We start from the raw sequence: 8271 nt of genomic DNA on the forward strand, positions 1-8271 counted from the left end.
GTAACGAACGAAAGTTAATGCACCAACTTAAATAATTGCATGCCAAGACTTTTGAAAAGTCAAATGGATCCGGAGTAAGAGCAATGAAAGTGTATAAGTAAACATTTAGCAAAGGTGTTTTGGCCAATGGGTGCCAGCTTATAGGAATTGCTGATTTTTTGATGAAAAAACGAGTCGAAGGCCACCTCATTTGATTAAATATATTTTGTGGGTGTTCAGCCAAGGTGTAACAACTCTGTTTTTATACCCGTTACTCGTAGAGTAAAAGGGTATACTAGATTCGTCGGAAAGTATGTAACAGGCAGAAGAAAGCGTTTCCGACCCCGTAAAGTATATATATTCTTGATCAGGATCACTAGCCGAGTCGATCTAGCCATGTCCGTCTGTCCGTCTGTCCGTCTGTCCGTCTGTCTGTCTGTCCGGATGAACGCTGAGATCTTGGAAACTATGAAAGCTAGGCTCTTGAGATTTGGCGAAAAGATTCCTGAGCTTCTTACGCAGCGCAAGTTTGTTTCAGTAGAGTGCCACGCCCACTCTAACGCCCACAAACCGCCCAAAACTGTGGCTTCTACAGTTTTGATGCTAGAGTAAAAATTTAAACTGAAATGAATTGTTCTCATCAATACCTATCGATTGACCCAAAAAAAAAGTTTGCCACGCCCACTTTAACGCCCACAAACCGCCCACAAACTTCAAAAAATCGTAAATATGAACGCGGATATCTCGGAAACTATCAAAGATAGAGTATTGGGATTTCATATTTAGATTCCGTAGCCTTGTACGCAGCGCAAGTTTGTTATGCGAATATGCCACGCCCACTCTAACGCCCACAAACCGCCTAAGCCTGTGGCGCCCACAATTTTTATGCTATATAAAAAATTTTAACTGAAATGTATTGGTTTCGTCAATACCTATCGATTTGCCACGCCTACCCTAACGCCCACAATGCTTAAATCTGTCTTCTGCCGGTAGGTGGCTCATTTAAATCTCGCTTTTCTGCTTGCATATCTCCATTTCCCTTTGGTCCCTTTAGCTGAGTAACGGGTATCTGATAGTCGAGGTACTCGACTATAGCGTTTTTCCTTGTTTTAATTTCCAAGTCATATGGGGATCCTAGTCATATACTGTGTTTATACTATGCCTATTTCATGAAATCAAATCTTGAAATGGGCAAGTTCGAGTGTGCATAAACAACGTTTCATGAATTCGATAACACACGAAAGTTGTACCAATGTATGAAAAGTTGAGGCACAGCCTACTACTCTATCAAATTCAAAAAATTTGACAGCCTTACTAATAACATTTCATGTATTTGTCTGTGTTGTATAATCAGGGGCTATTATAATATCATGTATTGGAGAATGCATGAAATTCATAGCATAAACATAGTAATAGTTTTGTGGTACTATCACTTTCGTCAAAACAAAAACTTTTAATGTTAAACGATGAGGTTGAGTGTCGTTACGATCGCCCTACCAACACACAAAAGTTTTCATATTAAACTTTTTGACGAAAAATGATTCTACATTTGACTTAATAAATTCATTTTCCAAAATTTTCTTTATGAGAAACTCTAAGATTATTTAGATTCCGATTTCTTAAGTTCTGGTCTAGTGCAAGTTTGTTATCCGAATATGCTACGCCCATTCTTACGCCCACAAACGACGAAAACAATAAGGTTTGTCTAGCGCCCACAATTAAAACAAAAATGTGATTTTGTTTATACTAACAAAAAATGTTCAAACCCGACGATCATTAAATAGTTTTCAGCAATTAAAGTTATTCGCGTTAGGTGGCGCCAGTTTGGGGAACCGGAATCTGTCGATCTGGCGTCCCCGTTTTGAAAGAACAAGAGTTAAATAGTTAAATTTAGATTATACTCGTCCTGTAAAGCCGATGTTTACTTCAGCCCAATGCCCCCTCTAACGCCTACAAATCGCAAAAGTTTGTGACTCCCACATTTCGAAGATTTTTTCAGAGTACATTTTATTTAATCTACTTTGTCAATATCTACCGGATGAGTGTTGTAAATTTGACCGTTAGTTAACAAGTTCAATTGGTCAGCTGAGTAAAGGTAACGGGTCGAGGAACTTGACTATGTACACCAGTCTGTCTTGTTGTCTTTACCAATAAAAACAAAAATTACATTTTGAAAAATGGACCCTATGGGCTTTGAATTCCTGTCTTAAATTTTGGCGCGCCGAAGCCCTTCCTGCGCTCGCGACCGGTGACTGCGACTGATTTACCCACTTCTAAGCTCGGCCAGTTTCCAAATCGTAACACTTTCACGCGCTGCCGCCAAAAGAAACCACAACGCCATCCGGCCAGCCGAGGGAGCTGCGCTGGGGAAGGGTTCAACCAACCCCCCTGCGGGCCAGACTCGGCCCCTTCCCACCCCCAACACTCCGAGGGGGCAGCCGAAAAAGGGCAACACAACCTCAGCTGCAAAGGCACGCGACGCAAGGCCGCAGTCGCAGAGACGCGTGCGTCGACTGCGGCTCATGTGAGTCGCGCGACACGTACACACACTCGGACAAGATGCACACGGGCGAGTGCCTGTGTGCACAGATGTAGATACAGCACATCCACATCCACATCCACACACGCCTCCACCGCCAAGTTGCTTTTTGCGAACTTTTTGCCGACGCTTTTTGTTGCTTTGTCCCCGCTCTCTGTCTTCCTCTGTTCGCCGTCGCTCTCTGTCTGGCACACACAGCCGGGCACAGCACAGGTCTTGAGTAGCTCTCTCGCAGCACTTGCCTCTCTCGCCGGGCGGTGCTCTCCGGAGGGCGGGTGTTGGAGCAGGGGTGGTGGAGAGGGCTGGCTGAAGTTCTCGTTCTCGTTCTCGTCGTCGTTTTGGGTTCGCTTGGTTTGATTTTCGCTGCGTTGTTGTTGTCTGAGCGCGAGTGTCCGTAAAAAGCTTTGTGCTCCAACCCCCACTCCTCCCGTCCCCACCCATGCCCGCTGAAGAATGTTTGTTCAGTTTCTTTTTGGCTCTCCCAGCTCTCGCGGCTCCTGATGCTGCCGACGTCGGCGCCGGCAGCGACTGCGGCTTCGGCTTGGCCGTCGCCGCTTTCATGGGTTCTTGAGCGTATGCAAAAGATTTTTGCACATATTCATCTTTTTGGCCGTTTTCGGTGCGTTTCGCGGAGCTCGCTGGCTCTTGGAGTGTTCGCGCAAATTTCCAGTATTTTGCGCGCCCAAAGAAATTGTAGTTCCCGTGTTTCTGTTCTGGTTCGGAGGCTAGCCCCAATCTTTTGGGTTCTGGATCTAGCCCTCAGTTTCTCACATTCTTCGATCCGGAATTTGGATTTTATTCGGCGCCTGCAATCAAAGTCCTTTAGCTTGAACTTTCCTCACTCGATGTCCCCAAAAACTGAACAGTGGTAGAATAGAAAAGAGCTCGAAGCGCCTTTAGCGCGAATTCATTCCTGACAATCAGTAAATCGAGTTACTGAAGTTTGACTGTACGCTATTTTTGGCACTTGACAAGACGGCGAGTTTATGTTGCGTATGCTCTTTTTCGGAATGCTTGTGCGTAGCACATTTGGCATGTGAAGTGAAAAATGATTTAATGTTTGCTGCAAGTGATGATCAAAAAGGATCATATCGAGTATTTACCAGATATTTCAACTGCAAGGGAGCACTTCGAAAGTTGCTTATAACCTGGCAAATATGTTGCAACACCCCTCCATAGAGACTACAGTTTGCCCAGCCCAAAAGCAGAGCGGGCTATCTGCCGCATCTACGGATATCGACTCTCCCCGATGCGGTTCAACAATTTCTGTTCAACTATTCGGAACTTTTGTGTTTTAGTGTTTGGCGAATGGAATTGGCGGTGCCGGCGGTTGATTCACCTACCCGTTGTGTTCCACGGCAAAAAGCTGAAGGCAACCGAGTATCTGTGACTCGGTGCGATTGTGTGAGTTGTATCGCTGTCCATAAATCTGCCCGCCGAAGTGCAGTCGCCGTCGCCCAACTTGTACTTCGCTGGCGATGCCGCAGCTTTTCGACTTTAGTTGTCCGCATTAGATAGTATCGCTGTTTGGCTTTTTCCGCCCCCACGGAGAACGGAAAACCCTCCCTTTTGGGGGCTAACGCAATCGGAACCATCAACTGGCGGCGTTTTGAACTTGAAAATTTTTTTGTTCGCTTTACCATGTTTCCCAGCTTTCCGGCATTGTCCTTGCGCCCACTCTCTGGTTCTCTCCGCGCGGCTCTCTTCGAGTCCTCTCCGGTGTTTAGACAATGCGTGTCCGTGTCGTACACAAAACACTGGTGTCTAGGGTTAGGAATAGAAGAATGGTGGGTGGTTGTGGGTGCCATGTGTCTGCGGTTGTTTCTCCTTGTCTGCGGGTGAGAGTGTGTATCTGTGTGGATCTGTGCCATGTGTTGATGTTATTTAGGCAACAGGAAGCGCGATAAGTCGGGGGTGGAAACCCAGAACCTAGACCCCAGAGACACGATGAACTAAGTTTTCTTGGGTCGCACTACAATATAATTGACTGCATTTTCATCATATATGTACATTTGTGTGTCGCTGGCAGTTTTCGGAGCTATTGAAAAGGGCCGAAAACGTTGGTCGACCTCACCCACAAAGTCACTAATCGGATGTCTTTCTCTTTTGCAGGTGCTTTTTGACTGTTTGGAACATTTTTAAACATTACGTTAAAACGTTGTTGATACTTACTGAAATATTGTTTTGTTTAAACAAATAATAATAATCACTATAATAACGTCAGTATAATACAAAAGGAAGGGGAACGAAGTTCATATTATAATACAAATGTAATAAAATAAAAGCGACAACGATAATAACTTATTTGCCATCAGTTAACTTTTTATTTCAAGCCTTCTTAAATATAACTGAATAATTTGAATATAATTTCATGCAACCAATTCTACGACAAAAATCTACAACATCAACTACAACAACAACTAAAGAAAATAGTAAAACAAATAAAAGTTAAATTTCAGTTGTATGAAAAAACAAAAAGTGATTTTTAGTTAGTTTCTCAAAATTTAACAAACAAAATTCACAACAAAATTTGGAATACAACTACAAACACCGCAACAACAACTACAGCAATAACAGCAACAATTACAACCACTGCAACAAACAACAACAAACAACCAACCGATAACAACTGCAAAACCAAGAAAATAATATAACAAAAGTAACAAGAGGAACATAATAATATAAGAAATCGTAACCATAATAAAGAGCCTAATTAAGCAAACTAAACCGAGAAATAAATCAAAGCGCAACAATTAACGAATAACACAACCAAAAGGAAACAGCCAACAAACCCAAGCCAGCAAAACAAACGAAATAGCCAACAAACACCACAAGAAACAGCAACAGAACAAAGCAGCCGAAACAAACGGAAATAGCAAAGCAACCGAAGCAACACAAAACCAATCGAAACAGAATCAGAACCTGAAATAGCCTTACAACTGTCCCCAAGCCCAACCCAATAGCAGAATTGAAGAGATATAACCGATAACTGAACCCGATAACAGGACAACAGGATAACAGGATAACAAATAGAAAATAGAGCAACGAAACAGCAACAAAAAATGCAACAGCAGAAGAGAAATCTGAAATTCAAAACCAAAAGCCAATCAAACAAAAAAGAACACAAAAACGGAAATAGCCAAATTTGTTAAATTTATTTTGTGTGTTTTTAACGGAAAAAAAGCATAAATAAAAGTCGAACGGAAATAATTATAAAAAACCACAAATATTTGTCGTTTATAAAATTGAACTCCTGTGTTGAAGTTTATACATTCGCCTTAGTCCTTAAATTTTGCGTTCGTCAAAAAAGCGGTCGAGAAAATGTTCTGAAAAAGTCTTGAATGAATCAAGCCGAGAAACACTTTATAAACTTTGGGAGGTGAAGCAATTGAATTAAAAAGGAAGCGGCAAAAACTATTTCGCAAGTGAAGAGCAGCAAGCTGTAAAAGCAGTTTTGTGCCAAAGTTGCGCGATCACGAGTGTACATTTGTGTATGAGTGTCGTGGCAGTGCTAGAATATCACGTTGACCGATGACGAGATAAATCGAATCGCGAGGAACATCAGTATATCAATATATATCCATATACAAATTATTTAAAATTGTTCATATCGTGGCAAAAGCTAAATATGATCTAAAAGCAAGTAAAATCCGTTTTCGAAAGCATTTCGTACTTACAAAAATTAACCAACATTAGTAGTGAGAAAAAGATAAACAAAACAAAAAAATAAAATTCCATTCGGATAAGAGGAACGTTCTAGGCTTAAAACTAAAATATATTACTATTAACGATAATACGAGTTTTTGAGGATCCCTAAAATATAGAAGAGACAAAAGAAGACAACGTTTTTCTGGCATTACTCAAGAGTCCCCCTACACCCACTATCATCTTATCAGAAGAAATCATTTCAAGGAAATCGTCTTTGCAAGTCAACTTGGTAAGTTGAGTTCTTATTAAGAACTACTTAATATTTTTTATCCTACTCCTAAGTATTATATTGCCCGGAAAAAGCTAGTCGAGTAAAGAGACATCATTGTTTTGATTAAAATTTGTTTAAGGACTAATGGAATATTGGCTTCCATCTAAAAATATTGCAATATTGGTCATTCGTGCAAGATCTTTTCGTAAAAAGCTAATAGGTAGCTAGTTACTCTCAGTCGGCGAACAAAACAAGACACACAAAATCAAGAGAGAACGCTATAGTCGCAGCCTCGACTATCAGATACCTGAAACTCAGCAAGATAGATGGAGATATGCAAGCAGCAAAGCGATTGTCCCCAATATTGCACATTTTCTTTGTACTCACGAGTAACGGGTATAAAAATAATAAAATAATAAAATTAAATGCCCCAAATTTGAATTCCTAAATACGTTTCTAATGACACCTCATTTGTTAAAATCCGATGTCCTGTTGAAAAGTCGAGTGCTTCGATTATCAGACCTTGTTACTGCGTTTCAAATATAATAAAATTCCAGGGCATTTGTATTGGCGGAAGGTAGCCGTAATCCGGTTAAACTTAGTTAGTAAAACCTTTTAAAATAACAAGGGAGAACGCAATAGTCGATGCCATCGACTATCAGATACCCGTTACTTAGGTAAAGGGAGATGGAGAAATGCAAGCAGCAAAGCGAGATTGTAATGCGCCACCTACCCGCGATCTCAATATATGGTTATTTGGCGGCAGACAGATTTAAGCGTTATGGGCGTTAGAGTGGGCGTGGCAAACTTTTTTGGGTCAATCGATAGTTATTGACGAGACTAACATATTTCAGTTAAAATTAATTTTAGGATGAAACCTGTGGGCGCCACATGTTTGGGCGGCTTGCGGGCGTTAGAATGGGCATGACATATTCGCGTAACAAACTCGAGTTGCTTACAAGGCTACGAAATCTAAATCAGAAATCCCAATCTCTATCTTTGACAGTTTCCGAGATATCCGCGTTTATATTTACGTATTTACGTTCATATTTGTGGACGTTAAAGTGGGCGTGGCAAATGTTGTGTCAATCGATAGGTATAGGTGAGAACAATACATTTCAGTTGAAAATTTTATTCTAGCATTAAAACTGTAGGAGCCACAGTTTTGGTCGGTTTGTGGGCGTTAGAGTGGGCACACTAACGAAACAAACAAACAAACCGAGTATTGCAGCTTTTATAGTTTCCGAGATCACAGCGGTCATACGGACAGACGGACATACGGACATGGCTAGATCGACTCGGCCAGTGATCCTGATCAAGAACTTTTATATTGTATGGGGTCGGAAACGCTTCCTTCTACCTGTTACATACTTTCCGATGAATCTTGTATACCCTTTTACTCTACGAATAACGGATATAACAAAAGGGAACACTATAGTCGATGGCCTCGAATATCATAAGCCCGTTACTCAGCTAAAAGGAAATGTGCGGAAAATGGAGATAAGCAAGCAACTTTTCCCGATATTCACACCTTCGTCGGTTCCTTTACTTGCTTATAACTTTTAAATGGTCGAATTTGAAAATTTTCTTGCATCATAATAATTGATAAACAAGTAATATGGACGCTAAGCAAACTTTAGCGTTATGGGCGTTAGTATTGGCGTGTCACTCCGCTGAAACGAACTTGCGCTGCTCCCAACATTCTAGCTTTAATAGTTTCTGAGATCTCAGCGTACATACGGACAGAGAGAAAATTACCTTTTTTATTCTGTTTATAAATTACAATGCTACAGTGACGCATCTATGAATTTAATTAATAATTGTAAGAATTATA

Source organism: Drosophila subpulchrella, chromosome 3L, assembly GCF_014743375.2.
Source record: "Drosophila subpulchrella strain 33 F10 #4 breed RU33 chromosome 3L, RU_Dsub_v1.1 Primary Assembly, whole genome shotgun sequence".
NCBI lineage: Eukaryota > Metazoa > Arthropoda > Insecta > Diptera > Drosophilidae > Drosophila > Drosophila subpulchrella.